This window comes from Ovis aries, chromosome 15 (assembly GCF_016772045.2).
Source record: "Ovis aries strain OAR_USU_Benz2616 breed Rambouillet chromosome 15, ARS-UI_Ramb_v3.0, whole genome shotgun sequence".
Classification (NCBI taxonomy): Eukaryota; Metazoa; Chordata; class Mammalia; order Artiodactyla; family Bovidae; genus Ovis; species Ovis aries.
In genome coordinates, this window is record NC_056068.1 from 32,229,433 (window position 1) to 32,247,022 (window position 17,590).

The 17,590-nt window shown below is 41.6% G+C and overlaps 1 non-coding gene across 1 annotated transcript; it reads left to right on the forward strand.

Moving 5' to 3' along the window:
* The first annotated feature begins 6,844 nt into the window (after nt 1-6,844).
* Nucleotides 6,845-6,917, forward strand: TRNAC-GCA (transfer RNA cysteine (anticodon GCA)). Its single transcript has one exon. It is a non-coding gene; the product is annotated as a tRNA-Cys (tRNA).
* The last annotated feature ends 10,673 nt before the right edge of the window (nt 6,918-17,590 follow it).

A 17,590-nucleotide genomic window follows, 5' to 3' on the forward strand; every position in this document is an offset into this window, starting at 1 on the left:
TGCTGGTTGCTGGGTATCCAAGGATGAAATATTTGCCCTTCATACCTTTGAAGTGTATTGTCCAACCTTAAAGTTGTTTGTGGAACAAGAAATTGCAAACACGATGAGTGTGGTACTGATATACAGGGGGCTAAGGGAAGACATGGTGTGTGTGTGCTCAGTACTGCAGTCATGTCTGACTCTGTGACCCCATGGACTCTAGCCCGCCAGGCTCCTCAGTCCATGGGATTCTCCAGGCACGAATACTGAGGTTGGTGTCCATGCCCTTCTACAAGGGATCTTCCTGACCCAGGGATCACACCAGTGTCTCTTACACAGATTACAAATGTGATGAGTGTGGTACTGATATGTAAGGGCCTAGGGGGCAAAGAGTCCAAAATGCAATATTTGGATGCAGTCTCAAAAATGACAGGATGATCTCTGTTTGTTTCCAAGGCAAACCATTCAATATCACAGTAATCCAAGTCTATGCCCTGACAAGTAATGCTGAAGAAGCTGAAGTTGAACGGTTCTATAAAGACCTACAAGACCTTTTAGAACTAACACCCCAAAAAAGATATCCTTTTCATTATAGGGGACTGGAATGCAAAAGTAGGAAGTCAAGAAACACCTGGAGGAACAGGCAAATTTGGCCTTGGAATACGGAATGAAGCAGGGCAAAGGTTAATAGAGTTTTGCCAAGAGAACACACTGGTCATAGCAAACACCCTCTTCCTACAACACAAGAGAAGACTCTATACATGGACATCACCAGATGGTCAACACCAAAATCAGATTGATTATATTCTTTGCAGCCAAAGATGGAGAAGCTCTATACAGTCAGCAAAAACAAGTCCCGGAGCTGACTGTGGCTCAGATCATGAGCTCCTTATTGCCAAATTCAGACTTAAATTGAAGACAGTAGGGAAAACGACTAGACCACTCAGGTATGACCTAAATCAAATCCCTTATGATTATATATGAAAGTGAGAAATAGATTTAAGGGACTAGATCTGATATAGTGCCTGATGAACTATGAATGGAGGTTTGTGACATTGTACAGGAGATAGGGATCAAGACCATCCCCATGGGAAAGAAATGCAAAAAAGCAAAATGGCTGTCTGGGGAGGCCTTACGAATAGCTGTGAAAAGAAGAGAAGCGATATAAGCATCTGAATGTAGAATTCCAAAGGCTAGCGAGGAGATAAGAAAGGGATTCTCAGTGATCAATGCAAAGAAATAGAGGAAAACAACAGAATGGGAAAGACTAGAGATCTCTTCAAGAAAATTAGACATACCAAGGGAACATTTCATGCAAAGATGGGTTCGATAAAGGACTGAAATGGTATGGACCTAACAGAAGCAGAAGATATTAAGAAGAGGTGGGAAGAATACACAGAAGAACTGTACAAAAAAGATCTTCATGACCCAGATAATCATGACGGTGTGATCACTCACCTAGAGCCAGAAATCCTGGAATGTGAAGTCAAATGGGCCGTAGAAAGCATGACTACAAACAAAGCTAGTGGAGGTGATGTAATTCAGTTGAGCTATTTCAAATCCTGAAAGATGATGCTGTGAAAGTGCTGCACTCAATATGCCAGCAAATTTGGAAAACTCAGCAGTGGCCACAGGACTGGAAAAGGTCAGTTTTCATTCCAATGAGAAAGGCAATGCCAAAGAATGCTCAAACTACCACACAATTGCACTCATCTCACACACTAGTAAAGTAACGCTCAAAATTCTCCAAGCCAGGCTTCAGCAATACATGAACCGTGAACTTCCAGATGTTCAAGCTGGTTTTAGAAAAGGCAGAGGAACCAGAAATCATATCGCCAACATCCACTGGATCATGGAAAAGGAAGAGAGTTCCAGAAAAACATCTATTTCTGCTTTGTTGACTATGCCAAAGCTTTGACTGTGTGGATCACAAGAAACTGTGGAAAATTCTGAGAGAGATGGGAATACAGACCACCTGACCTGCCTCTTGAGAAACCTATACGCAGGTCAGGAAGCAACAGTTAGAACTGGACACGGAACAACAGACTGGTTCCAAATAGGAAAAGGAGTACGTCAAGGTGGTATATTGTCACTCTGCTTATTTAATTTATATGCAGAGTACATCATGAGAAACGCTGGGCTGGAAGAAGCACAAGCTGGAATCAAGATTGCTGGGAGAAATATCAATAACCTCAGATATGCAGATGACACCACCCTTATGGCAGAAAGTGAAGAGGCACTAAAAGCCTCTTGATGAAAGTGAAAGAGGAGAGCGAAAAGTTGGCTTAAAGCTCGACATTCAGAAAACGAAGATCATGGCATCTGGTCCCATCACTTCATGGGAAATAGATGGGGAAACAGTGGAAACAGTGTCAGACTTTATTTTGGGGGGCTCCAAAATCACTGCAGATGGTGACTGCAGCCATGAAATTAAAAGACGCTTACTCCTTGGAAGAAAAGTTATGACCAACCTAAATAGCATATTGAAAAGCAGAGACATTACTTTGCCGACTAAGATCCGTCAATCAAGGCTATGGTTTTTCCTGTGGTCATGTATGGATGTGAGAGTTGGACTGTGAAGAAAGCTGAGTGCCAAAGAATTGATGCTTTTGAACTGTGGTGTTGGAGAAGACTCTTGAGAGTCTCTTGGACTGCAAGCAGATCCAACCAGTCCATCCTAAAGGAGATCAGTCCTGGGTGTTCATTGGAGGGACTAATGTTGAAGCTGAAATTCCAATACTTTGGCCACCTGATGTGGAGAGCTGACTCATTGGAAAAGACTCTGATGCTGGGAAAGATTGAGGGCAGGAGGAGAAGGGGACAACAGAGTATGAGATAGTTGGATGGCATCACCAACACAATGGACATGGTTTTGGGTGGACTCTGGGAGTTGGTGAGGGACAGGGAGGCCTGGTGTGCTGCGGTTCATGGGGTCACAAAGAGTTGGACACGACTGAGCAACTGAACGGAACTGAAGAGGGACACATCGGAAGACCCTTAATCCAGAATGCAGATGAATCAGGAATGGCCCCCCTGAGAAGGTCTCATTTATCTTAAAAGAAAAGGATGAACTCAGAAGAGTGCTGGTAGATAGGAGTCACGTGTGTGAAAGTTTTGAGGTAGAAAGGAGAAAGTATATTGAAGATAACAGAAGGCCGGTGTGGTTAGGATAGAATAATAGCCAGTATTAATTTGGCATTTGATGTACCAGGCCATGTTCAAAGCAGTTGACACATTTTAATTTTTTTTTTAACCTTCACATTAAATCTATGATAAGGTAATTGAGAACACAGAGGAGTTAAGTAACTTTCCCAGGGTCACACAGCTAGGACATAACTGGGATATGAGCCAAGACAGCCTGGCTCCAATCCCTGCCCTCTGAACACAGCATGAAACTTCAGAGATAGCATAGGAAGGGCAGATGAGGACCATATCACACAGTTCAGGACGAGGAGACAGAAGATTGCAAGTCAATTTAGATCACATTGAATGTTCAATACAGCAACTAGGTCTGCTACATACTAATCTCAATCCTTTTCTCCATATGGAAAACTGGGGAATCCACTGAGACTCTAGGGTTCCCAGGTGGCCTAGTGGTAAAGAATTGGCCCGCCAATGCAGGTGATATAAGAAAGGTGGCTTCATTCCCTGGCTCAGGAAGATCCCCTGGAGTAGGAAACAGCAACCTTCTCCAGTATTCTTGCCTGGAAAATTCCATGGACAGAGGAGCCTGGTGGGCTACAGTCCATGGGGTCGCAAGGAGTCTGACACAACTGAGCATGCACACACTGAGAATCCAGCTCCAGGTTACACACTGGAGAAATATAGGAAGCAGTCAAATTAGCCCTAAGGGCTAATAATTCCCTTCCCGCATAACTTTGAGGGAAAGAAGAGGTTTGTGTGGGATGGAGAGCTGAAGGATTCACACAGCAAGGTGTACATGAAGTGGCCTGCAGGAATCATTAGGGTCTAGACTAAAAAAAACCAATGGAATGGTTGTCCATGCCTTTTAATTCTTTTGTTTTTTTCAGCATGAACTTTTCATGTATCTTCTCCCTGCCTGATTTTCTGCTAGAAGCTGAAGCTATGGCAGTGAATTGGACAAGTAAAATAGAAACCAGCATGAGCAAGGGGGTGCATGTGAGAAAGTCTGTGACTGTGGGTGACAAAGAAGAGACTAGCTGGCACCCAAGGGTCATGGGGAAAGTTAATTGGAGCTGGGCTTCAGAGATGGGAAATGAGGACAGGGAGATAAAGCAAGTGTTTGTTCAAGGTTCTATCAGTGTTGAATGGGATTTTTCTTCCTAACTGATAATGAGAAGCCATCGCTAGTTCTTGGGTAGGAAAGAAAAACAATTTGTTTCTAGAATGCTTTGTCTGGCAGCTCTGCACAGGCCACACTGGACAGCAAGGAGACCCCAGTGTTAGTACAGTGTTAGGGTGGGTAGAAGAAGCAAGGAACAGAGAAGTAGATCTGAATGCCATTTACTGTTTCTAACATTTTTTTGAAGGATTTGAAGTAGAGCTGATTTACAATATTTTATTAGTTTCAGGTGTACCGCATAGAGATTCAATAATTTTGTAGCTTACATTCCATTTAAAGTTATAAAATATTGGCTATATTCCTGGTTCTATAAAACATATCTTTGTAGCTTATTTATCCTACACAGAGCAGTTGGGATCTGTTAGTTTCCTGCCCCTATCTCGCCCCTCCCCTTCCCTATCCCATTTATTTAAAATGGTCTTTTAAAAACTACCTTATTTTATAGCTGAGAATAGTTGGTTAACAATGTTGTTAGTTTCAGGTGTACAGCAAAGCAATTCAGTTAGACGTGTATCTGTTCTTTTTCAAGATCTTTCCCCAATTAGGTTATTTAAAAATATTGGGTAGAGTTCCCTGTGCTGTACAGAAGGTCCTTGTTGATGATCTATTTTTTATACAATAAGTGTGCAGATGGTAATTCCTAATTTATCCCTTCTCCCCTACCTTTTCCCTTTGGTAACTCTTAAGTTTTGTTTTTGAATTTACTGAGTCTGTTCCTGTTTTATAAATAACTTCATTTGTATCATTTTTTAGATTCCACATATAACTGATATCATATGATATGTCTTTGTCTGACTTCACTTAGTATGATACTCTCTAGGTTCATCCGTGGTGATGCAAATGGCATTATTTCATTTTTATGACTGAGTAATATTCCATTGTATATACGTACCACATCTTTATCCATTCATGTGTCAATGGATTTAGGCTGTTTCCATGTCTTGGCTACTGTAAATAGTGCTGCTCTGAACATTAGGGTGCATGTATCTTTTTGAATTAGAATTTTCATCTTTTCTGGATATATGCCCAAGAATGGGATTGCAGGATAATATGGTAACTATTTTTAGTTAAGGAACCTCCATATTGTTCTCCATAGTGGCTGTACCAACTTATATTCCTACCCACAGTGTAGTAGGGCTCCCTTTTCTCCACACCCTCTCCAGCATTTATCGTTTGTAGACTTTTTGATGATGGCCATTCTGACTGTGTGAGGTGAGACACCTCATGGCTGTTTTGACCTGCACTTCTCTAATAACTAGTGATGTTGACCATCTTTTCATGTGCTTTTTGGCGTTTTGTCTTTGGAGAAATGTCTTAGATCTTTGCTCGTTTTTTGATTGGGTTTCCTGTTAAATATCATTTCCTCTTATTTCTCACTTTTCTTACATACTCTTTAAAATTGTAGATTAGGTTGTCCTCTCATACTTGAAAATCAAGGTTAAACCAGCTTCTCTTGGTCTCTAAAAGTAGACAAGATTTCTGGTTGATAGCTCGGATCAGTTTTATTAACCCAAAAGTACCTCTCAACTTGGCACCTCTTCAGCCAGAAACAAACATATTATTCACCCTGGATTGTCCTGAAAGGGGTAAGAGAAATGAGTGTAATTTAAGGAGACGGTCCTTAATTAAAGGAGCCACTTGGTAAACTTCAATGGCTGCCTTGTTTTGGCTAGGCAATTTTTTAAAATTTTAATATACTTTTCCAAATCTTGTTTGTTGGAGAGTTTAGCACAGTTGGCTTTTACCTGGTAAATTTTTACTTAATCTGTGGCGGATGCCGTGTCGGGTTGACCGGATTTCAGGATAGGCATCGTATCCTACTGCCAAAGCAGTGAATGCAGCTCGTTGTGTGGTGAGTTCTCAGTGCGACACACAGTACCCAGGATTTCAGTGCAGCCAGAGGGGTGAATGGGGTCAATTTTTTAATTTGCATGCACAAAGTCTCCCTCCTCCAGCTACCCCTTTGGGTGGGCTTTCCTCCACTCCACATGTATATTTTCACTATTAACCTAATGTCACACATTTTGTTGGTTACCATTCATTGTATTGTGTGTGGGTAGAGATGCTGTAGCAATGAGTGGTGCATATAGTCGAACAGATCAGTCCAGAATGGTCGTATGATTTTAGTGAACACCCTGCATCACCACTTACCACTTGCAGAGCTGAGGGAGTGTCTCTGGGTGTATACACACACACATACACACAAAATGTGGTTTCACCCCCAACATTTTTTCCCCTGTGGCATTGCAGAACTCTGGAACCGAAAGGAATTTACAGATGGGAAAACTTATCTGCATTATTTAAAGACAAAGAAACTGAGGCCTAGACAGGAAAGGGGCCAGATGCCACAGGCCACAGAGCTAGTAAGGAAGTTCAGGGATTGGAATACAGATTTCCAGAGCCTGGCCTCTCTGTGTGTCTCACCACGTTAAATCCTCATACTTGATTCTTAAAGAAACATGGATCTACAAAACTGGAGACCCATGTGAAAAAGCACATGAAAAGATACGCAACATCACTAATTATCAGAGAACTGCGACTTCCCTGGTGGCTCAGGTGGTAAAAGCGTCTGCCTGCAATGCAGGAGACCCGGGTTCGATCCCTGGGTTGGGAAGATCCCCTGGAAAAGGAAATGGCAACCCACTCCAGTATTCTTGCCTGGAAAATTCCATGGACAGAGGAGCCTGGTAGGCTACAGTCCATGGGGTCGTAAAGAGTTGGACATGACTGAGCGACTTCACTTCACTTTGCAAATCATAACTACGATGAGGTATCACCTTATACTAGTCAGAATGGCCATCATCAAAAAGTCTACAAACGATAAATGCTGGAGAGGATGTGGAGAAAAGGGAACTCTCCTACACTCTTGGTGACTTACAGTGTTGAAAAAAAAAAAAACCAATAATTTAGAAGTTATCTGCAAAGATATGCCTTGAACTCAGGTCTCTGGACTCCCAGACCAGAGCCATTTAACTGTTCTGTGGTAGAGGTATTGAGTGCTGTTTAGATGTACTTGGAAATGTAGAGGTATAATGAAAATAGTTTTAAAAATTCCCTGAACCCTATACCCTGTAGTTCTTGGCCTCTTCAAGCCCTGACCTCATCATCTGATTGCTGTCTATATTTTTCTTAAACATGTTGAGGAACTGTAGAGAAGTGGCTTAGAGTGTGCTGAGACAGCCCACTGTCTTGATATTACAACACTTCCAGTCAACAGAGTTAATTACTTCAAGTGTGCAGCTTAAGTGTAGCCATTGAATCAGATCAGAACCAGTTCCTGGAAATCAGGCCTTGATAATGAGAGCTTTGCAAGGCAAGAGCCACAGTGAAGGGGAAGCAGCCCAGTGGGGTTCTAATATCTTGGTACCACATTGCCCCCGTCAGGGTTGACTGGAAGGGAAGAGGGTATCTTGTCCTACCCTCTCTGACCTGCTCATTATAGAAGACCCCTAGTATTTCCAAGCAGGAGCTGCACAGGGCTGCCCACTTCAGATTCCTGTCCCCACCTGTCTTTCCGTCGCAACCCTCTGTATGCTGGACTGTTCTTCTCTACCTACCCTCAGTACCCCTTCTTCCACCCTCACTGGCCTGTTTTGAGTTCCAGCTCTGTCTTCTGCTCTCCTTTGTGATGGTCAGGGGTCTCACTCACTGGTCTATTTGAGGACATTACTGTTAAAATATGGAGAATTTATCATTTGTGGGATCTGCAACTGTGTCAGTCAGCTAGGGCTGCCATAACGATATATAATACTATAGACTGGGTGACTTAAACAAAAGAAATGTGTTTTGCCATAGTTCTGGAGGCTGAGTCCAAGATCAAGGTGCTGGCAGGGTGGACTTATCCTGGGGGTTCTCCCTTTAACTTGCAGAAGGTCCCCTTCTTATAGTATCTTTACATGGCTCAATTTTCTCTGTGTACAGGCATCCCTGGTGTCTGTCTCCTCTTATAAGGACACCAGTCATATTGGATTAGGGCCTGGCTCTTATGACCTCATTTAACCTTAGTTGTCTCCCTAAAGCTCTCATCTCCCAATACAGCCATATTGGGGATTAAGTGCTATAACCTGTGAATTTTGAAGAGGCAAGACTGAGTCCATAACAGGACCATAGGTAGGTTCCTCTCTAATAGAGATGTCCGCAGCCTTATTTCAGAGCAGTAACTCTCTGACAGCAACTGTGTATGTCATCTTCACAGGCAAATGAGGAATGTGATTTGGACAGAGACCTCTACCCCTGTATACACATCTCCAAGGCTGCCTACAAATAAAGCCAGATCTGAACAACTAAAGATCTGCATTCCAAATCCACAGGTAATAGATAGGTTGAATGATAAAACCTCCTGCCCAGGTGGCATTTTCAGTAGGCTCAAAGAAATACCAAAGGGATGTGCCCATAGTCCTCACCAGTTAGCCAGTTTAATTTGTTTGATGACTTGGATTTCATTTTAATTATTTTGGAATGTAGGAAGATGTATTATATATGGGTTAGTTATGTATAAATGTGAATGTTCTGTATGTATGGAAATATGTTTTTTCACTCTAAGCTTTGAGAAGGTTACAGAAAGTTCATATGTTAGACTAGATGCTAGAGACCAAGGTCACTATAGTCAGGGGTGTCATTGTGTATCATGAGGCCACTGACTATGCCAGTGAGCCAGGCATCTGCATTAGGCACCAATAATAATGATAATAGTTAACTGTGAACAAACCATGATTTTTATCTGTCTTCACTGTGACTCTGTGAGGGTGGTGTTCTGTTATTCCCACCTTATAGAAGGGGAACCAAGGCATACTTTGCTCAGGGTCAGACAACTATTAAGTGTGGAAGGAGTACCTGTCTGATAATGAAATGCAGGTATTTGTGCTCACTCTGAATAAAATACAAATACTTAATGATGAAAAACAGGGCGAGGAACTTCCCTGGCAGTCCAGTGATTAGGCCTTTACCCTCCAGTGCAGGGGGCTGGGTTCCATCCCTGGTTGGAAAGCTAAGATCCCACATGCCCCAGTAGCCAAAAATAAAAATATAAACATAAAACAGAAGCAATATTGTAAAAAATTCAATAAAGACTTAAAAAAAAAAAGAAAAGCAGGGCTAATCCATGGTGTCTCAGTGTTGCAGCATTTGAAAGATTGAGGTGATTGGTTGGAGGATGAGTTGCTGGAGAAACCCCAATCAAAGAGATGTGACTGGAGCCAAACCTTGAAACATAAGTAAAATTCAGAGAGGAACAGAGGTGGGGAAAGAGAGTATGCAAAACCAGAAGCATGCGCTGAGTCGCTTCAGTCGTGTCCAACTCTCTGCGATGCCATGGACTGTAGCCCACCAGGCTCCTCTGGTCCATGGGATTCTCCAGGCAAGAATACTGGAGTGGGTTGCCATTTCCTTCTCCAGGGGATCTTCCTGACCCAGGGATCATACCTGAGTCTCCTTTGGCTCCTGAATTGCAGGCAGATTCCTTACCATTGAGCCACCGGGAAAGCAGAACTGGAGGCAGAAATGGCAAATTGAGTGGAGAGAATGAGAAGACTTTCTGGCAAGACTTTATCTGAAGGTTTGGAAATATGAATGAAGAGAGGCTGTGTTCCTATTTGTCAAGACAGGCTCTGGACTCTACCTTGAAGGGAAAGCAAAGCTTGTGTTGACTCTCAGAGTGGGTTGGATCTAGACTGGTCAGTTTTCACAGATAGCAGTTCACCCGTATCCGAGAAGTGAGCTTTTTAGTCAATACGTAGGAATTTGTCTATTGAAACTGTTTTAATAACAAATAGCCACTAGCCCTTCTGCTTACTGAAAAATAATAATTAAATGTCAGGAATGTAAAAAAAAAGTATTTCTGTAGCTTTTTGTAGCTTTGCTCTTTCATGGGTGCAGATGGGCTTGAATGGAATTGTTGTTTATTTGTGCCACAGTCTGAGTGAAAGTGTGAACCAGAAAAAACTTTCTACACAATCATTCTTCTTACATTCTCAGCAAAACACATGCTTCACGTTGTCAGTTCAGGTTTTGAGACTCCCATGACACAGGCTCAATTACCTTGAAGTCATTGAATTCTCATCCATTAGATGAAGGTGTATATGAAGATGACCTCAGAATTCATTATTTTCCAACATATGTGTCCTCTTTCTTCATGGATTTACATGATCCACCAATTTAGTTATGTCAGTGGTGGTATCTGTATGTTTCCAGCCGAAGGCAGCTTCTTACATGTTTCTGGATCTTTTATATAGATCTAAATGCTCACATTGCCTTTTTCCTCTAAATTAGATTTCTCTTCTCTTAGGAGATGAAGTAATAGAGAACAGAGGACTTTGGTGAGAACTTTTATTACACAGTAATTTTACATTTAAGAAATTGTGTCACAGAGATGGTATCAGAAGTAACAGGAATAAGTTTTTGTGGAAGTGAGAGTATTACCACCATGATGTTGGATGTGAGAATAGTAGACAGCCAGGGGAGAGAAAGCTGGCTGGGAAATTCTCAAAATTCCAATCAGTAGGGTAAATCTTTAAGGGAGGGGTGCTTGGAGCAATAGGCTTTGTGTGGAATCATATTAAACCAGCATGTCCTCAAACTTTCATTCTATAAAATGGACATAACCCAATTTCTCATATCATCAAATGTCATTTTCTGAGCACCACTTCCTGTGTCAGGGAAGGGAAATATCAAGGAAAATAAGCGGTGGTCCCAGTCTAGGAGATCATGGTTTACTTCTGGAGGCTTAGAGCTAACTCAAGCATAATTAACACACAATATATAGCAATTTATAGGAAATCCTAAACCATCACCCAGAACCCAACAGTTTGCAAATAATGCTGTACCTCAGAATTAGCTGGGGGCTTGTGAAAGGACAGAGTCTCAGGCTGTATTCCTTGAAATACTGAGTTGGAGTCTTTGCTTCTCGGTTGTTTTTCGTTTTTTAACAAGCTCCAGGTCCACTAAAGACTGCTGGTGAAGACAATAAGGGTATGGGGGAGTTGGGTGGATGATCACTTTGGGCTGAGGCATAAAGGAAACCGGCCCCCCCTCAACCCCCAGCACTGAGCACACAGGTGGAAGATACAGGTTCATAGAGCTGAGGGTATATGCGTGTGGAGACAATCGGGGTGGAGTGAGGGGGTTTAATAGGAGGTGGTGTCCACTGGGTAAATGCCTGGATGGCCTGTGGACAAACTCCACTTTGTGAGAGCAGGAAGAGAAGAGTGGCTTGGTTCTTTCAGACAGGGATCTTCATGGCCTGGCAAGGCTAGTGGAAGGGAGAAGAAAGTGGGTATTTGATCTTTTATTGGGCACTCACCTGGTAAAGCCCCTTGGTAGAAAGAGGAGGATGGGTGGGTGCCTATGTCTTTTTCCCTCTCCGTCTGCTCGGTGAAGCTAACTGATCTCTAGCACAATGTACTAGGTGTACATTAAAGGGTGTATTTAAAAAAAAACACTAAGATTAGCCAATCCACTTACCTCCCCCAAAGGAGCTCGCTTACCCAGAGGAAGCCTGACAAATGACCACGTAAAATATTATGCTTTTAAGAAGGTCCCTTATATCTCAGAGAGTCAATAGTCCATTATGTCAGTTCCCATCCACTGGCTTCTTTCTCAGCTATTTATATTTCCATTTAGTTGAACCGTAGGCAAAGCACACCAAGGCCTAGAAAATTAGAGTTATCAGAGCCTCGTTAGTATCTCTTCTACAACCATCTATCTTTTTCATTCCACCCACTCTGGGCCCAGCAGTTTGGCTCCTGCTTTTCACTTCCTTTTGAGACTTTCCAGTGTGAGGTCCTGCTTTTTCCAATGTCTCCACTGCTGATCCTTTGACTATATCTTTTCCTCTTCTATTCTTCTGGTATTTGTCTTTTTGGTGGGGAGAAGAGAAGAATGAAGACTTGGCGAGAGAAAACATTTTCTGTACTGGTTTTCCTGCGTTCTGTTGTCTTACTTCTCTGCTTACTTCCTATACCTTGCACACTCGTTGGTCTGTGTGCTCAGGCATGTCCCACTCTTTGTGACCCCTGGACTATAGCCTGCCAGGCTCCTCTGTCCATGGACTTTTCCAGGCAAGAATTCTGGAGTGGGTAGCCATTTCCTTCTCCAGGCGATCTTCCCGACCCAGGGATTGAATCCAGGTCTCCTACATTGCAGGCAGATTCTTTACCATCTGAGCTACCAAGGAAGTCCTCTTGCTGGCCGAATCTTCCTTAAACAGCACTCAGAATCACAGGAGCCAGGACAGGTATATATTGACACAGAGATAACTGCCTTGAAAAATAAAGTTAGGGAGTAAGAAGAGATACTTGAAAAGGGGAACTTACCACCGCAAAGACAATCTGTTCCACTGTTAGATAGCATGGATGGTTGAAAAAGTAATTTTGGTGAGAGACTATTGGTGAACCCTCCAAGTACTGTTTTGTTGAGACCAGCCCTGTGCTAAGAATTCCTACAAATGGAGATGAAGACAGGACTCTTGATTTCAACTCTGGGAGATGGTGAGGGACAGGGAGACCTGGCGTGCTGCAGTCTATGGGGTCACAAGGAGTCAGACGTGACTAGGCAACTGAACAACAAGAGTCGTTGGTGAGGTAAGACTTCCAAGAGCAAAAAGATGTCAGGATACATATTGGGACATTGATTGCTGTTTGATACTGTCTTTAGGTCATTACATTTCTCTCTTCAACAGAGCATTTGGTCAAGGAGAATGAGAGGTGAGAATAGGACTTTGTCCTCCAGTTGTAACCTCTAAAAGATAACAAACTGAAACTCATAGAAAAGTTATTCATATACATTTTTTCTACATATTTGTTTTAGAAAAAAAGTGTAGAAACTACAATTTTTCTATTAGGTAGAAATAATTTACTATGGCCAAGTAATCCCCTCTTCTTCTCAGTCTTCCTTGCTCCCCACATCCCACAGTGTTGTCCACTCTGTATCTAAGAGGCAGACTCGGTGGACCATGGTTCTTCCATCTCCCACTGCTTTCCCATTATGTGGGGTCTCTGGGAAAGATGGGCTGAGCAGGTCCTCTGTCCTTCAGTAACCACACACAGTTTACATGGAAAAATCTGACTCTGATAAGGCCCTGTGTGCTCACAAAAGGCAAAAACCATGAGGAGGTACTACAAAATTATCTAATTTATATATGTCATTAACTTGTAACCAATGCTTCACTCTTAAAGTCTGGTACCCCTCCTTAGGTAAGGATCTTTTTTTCCTCTTCATTCTTATCAACTTTTCTCATTCTTGAAAAGCCTAAAAACTGGCCTAGAAAATGAATGACTTTCCCTCTCTACCTTTCTCTCTCTATTCTTCCTTCCCTCCCTTCCTCTTAGACTATAATTCTATTGAATCCTCCAAACGACAAAGAAGAAGAATTATTACCTTCTCTTTAAGTTTCAGATTTTTCACCTTTAAGAAGGAGAAGAAAATTCCCCAAATTTGCACAGCTAGTGAGGGGAAGAGGCATTGTTCAAAGAGAAATCTTTCTACTCCAAAGCTAGTATCAACCTCTTGAACAAATAATAGGTACCAGCAGGGCAGGTACTGGCCTCCATCTCTCTCCTTCTAGGACCTGATATAGATCTTGGCAGCAGCTGCTTGGGATTCTCCAGGCAAGAACGCTGGAGTGGGTTGCCATTGCCTTCTCCAATGCATGAAAGTGAAAAGTGAAAGTGAAGTTGCTCAGTCGTGTCCGACTCCTAGTGACCCCATGGACTGCAGCCTACCAGGCTCCTCCATCCATGGGATTTGCCAGGCAAGAGTACTGGAGTGGGGTGCCATTGCCTTCTCTGATCTTGGCAGAGGATGATCACCAATAAATTTTCTTTGAATTGCATTTTAGTTTGGATCTCAGAACCCTGAGTTGGACAGAACCTCACACGCCACCCAGTACCTTGCTCCCATAGGCAGGGATGCACCTGCCAATCTGGAAGGAATGGGTCTTAATTCTCCTTGCTTCTCTCTCATCACCTCTGAACAGCTCTTCAGGCCAGAGTCCTATACCATGGAGCATGCTGATTTGTCTTTTAACTAACTTAATTTTTTTTCATATAAATAAGATTAATATATTTTCATTATAGAAAATAAGCTCAGTAAAAAGAAAATTTTAAACCATACAGATATTTTTAAACAAAAATGCAGTCATATGGTATAAACTTTTATAACCAATTCCTTCACCCAGCAATGTATTGTAAACATATTGCAATGTTAATGATTATAGATGAATATCATCTTCAATGATCCCATAGCTTTGTGCTAGATGGATGTCTGGATAAATGATCAGTCATTAGCTAGTTCCTTGCAGATTAATATTTAGATAACAGCTCTTAAAACTTTCAAATAAATGGTTTCTAGATGATGTCATTCATCCAGAGATTTGCTAGCAGGAGTGCAAGAGTCACTCATTTCTTAAGTTTGCTTCACTTTAAGTCTAGGCCATACTATACATCCACAATGGATCAGAGAAGGAGACTATTTTTGTGTACATGGAAATATTACATTGAACTTGGTACACTGTAGCACAAAATGTATCAAATGATTAAAGTATAAAGAGTTCAGATGTAAAACTCAGAATTAATTTAAGATGACATATATATAGAATCAGTTCCAAAAGCAACAGCCTATCATATATGGAAATGTTTTAATGTGAGAAAAATGTATAAATAGTGTTCTAATAGTATGATCAACAAGGTCATGCTTATTTAACTTATGGGAAATAATGTATTTGTTAATGTAATGTTTTATATTTCCTTCTTCCCTACTTCTTTTGGGGGCAGATGATAAAATTGTTTTCTACCTATGAATTTTGGTGTATCAAACAAGATACAACATGAAAAACAAACAGAAGGCATTTAACACAGAAAACTAGTTATAAAAGATGAGACGAAATCAGGAAAAGGCGGAAAAAGAGTTAACCCAGGAATTAGTTACCACAGGAAGGAAATATAGCTAAAGAAAAAAGAGAAGGAATTGGTGTTTCCAGAGTTCAGAATGCTCTGACTGCTGTGCCAGTTAGCACAGTGCTGTTACCATGGAAGATAGTAGCACCTGCTGATTACTGAAGCCATGGGGTAGACCACCTAGTCGAAGTTGATCCGATAGAGAAAACCATATGGTTACTACCAGAACCACCAAAGAAGGGTTGCTGACACCAAAGTTAGAATCATCAAAGCAGTGAAGCCACTTCCACAGTTTCTGCCAGAAGCCAAAGAAGAGAAGGAGGGATAATAATAACTTTTCTCTACTCCTAGTATGCAGAACCCATTAGAAAGGCAGTTGCACAAAAGTCGGAGCAATGTATGGACAGTCAGGTATGGGAATGACAGACAGTAGATAAATAACTGACACTGTTACCTTCCTACCACTTGGTAACATGGAGGAAACTTCATATGGATCACAGCCTTGTCTAACCCAATGAACCTATGAGCCACCCAAGATGGATGGGTCACATTCAAGAGTTCTGATAAAATGCAGTCCACTGGAGAAGGGAATGGCAAACTTTGGTATTCTAGTCTTGAGAACCCCATGGACAATATGAAAAGGCAAAAAAAAAAAAAAAAAGAAGGACACTGAAAGATGAACTCTCCAGGTTGGTAGGTGCCCAATATGTTACTGGAGAAGAGTGAAGAGGCTGAGCCAAAGTGGAAACAATGCCCCATTTGGATGTGATCGGTGGTGAAAGTAAAGTCAGATGTTATAAAGAGCAATATTGCATAGGAACCTGTAAAGTTAGGTCCATGAATCAGTGTAAATTGGAAGTGGTCAATCAGAAGATGGCAAGAGTGAGCACTGACATTTTAGGAATCGGTGAACTAAAATGGACTTATATGGGTGAATTTAACTAGATGATCATTATATCTGCTACTGTGGGCAAGAATCCCTTAGAAGAAATGGAGTAGCCCTCATAGTCAACAAGAGTCTGAAATGCAGTGCTTAGGTGCAATCTCAAAAATGACAGAATGATCTCTGTTCATTTCCAAGGCAAACCATTCAATATCACAGTAATCCAAGTCTATGCCCCAACCACTAATGTTGAAGAAGCTGAATGGTTCTATGAAGACCTACAAGACCGTCTAGAACTAACACCAAAAAAAGATGTCCTTTTTCATCACAGGGGACTGGAATGCAAAAGTAGAAGTCAAGAGATACCCAAAGTAACACAAATTTGTCCTTGGAGTTTAAAAATGAAGCAGGGCAAAGGCTAACAGAGTTTTGCCAAGAGAACACATTGGTCATAGCAAACACCCTCTTCCAAAAACACAAGAGCCAACTCTACACATGGACATCACCAGATGGTCAATACTGAAATCAGACTGATAATATTCTTTGCAGCTGAAGATGGAGAAGCTCTATACAGTCAGCAAAAACAAGACCAGGAGCTGACTATTGCTCAAATCATGAACTCCTTGTTGAAAAACTCAGACTTAAATTGAAGAAACTAGGGGAAACCACTAGACCATGCAGGTATGACCTAAATCAAATCCCTTATGTCTATACAGTTGAGGTGACAAGTAGATTCAAGGGATTAGATATGACAGAGTGCCTGAAAAACTATGGATGGAGGCAGGAGGCAGTGATCAAAACCAACTATTGTACAGGGGGCAATGATCAAAACCATCCCCAAGAAAAAGAAATGTAAAAATGCAAAATGGTTATCTGAGGAGGCCTTACAAATAACTGAGAATAAAAGAGAAGTGAAAGGCAAAGGAAAAAAGGAAAGATACACCCATCTGAGTGCAGAGTTCCAAAGAATAGAAAGGAGAGACAAGAAAGACTTCCTAAGTGTACAATGGAAAGAAATAGAGGAAAACAATGGGAAACAATAGAGGAAAAGAATGGGAAAGACTAGCAATCTCTTCAAGACAATTGGAGTTACCAAGGGAATATTTCATGCAAAGATAGGCACAATAAAAGACAGAAATGGTATGGTCCTAACAGAAGCAGAAGATATTAAGAAAAGATGGCAAGAATACACAGAACTATACAAAAAAGATCTTTATGACCCAGGTAACTGCAATGGCGGATCACTCACCTAGAGCCAGACATCTTGGAGTGTGAAGTCAAGTAGGCCTTAGGAAGCATCACAACGAACAAAACTAGTGGAGGTGATGGAATGCCAGCTGAGCTATTTTAAATCCTAAAAGATGATGCCATGAAAGTGCTGCACTCAATATGCCAGTAAATTTTGAAAATTCAGCAGTGATCATGAGACGGAAAATGGCCAGTTTTCATTCCATTCCCAAAGAAGGGCAATGCCAAAGAATGCTCAAACTACCACACAATTGCACTCATTTCACA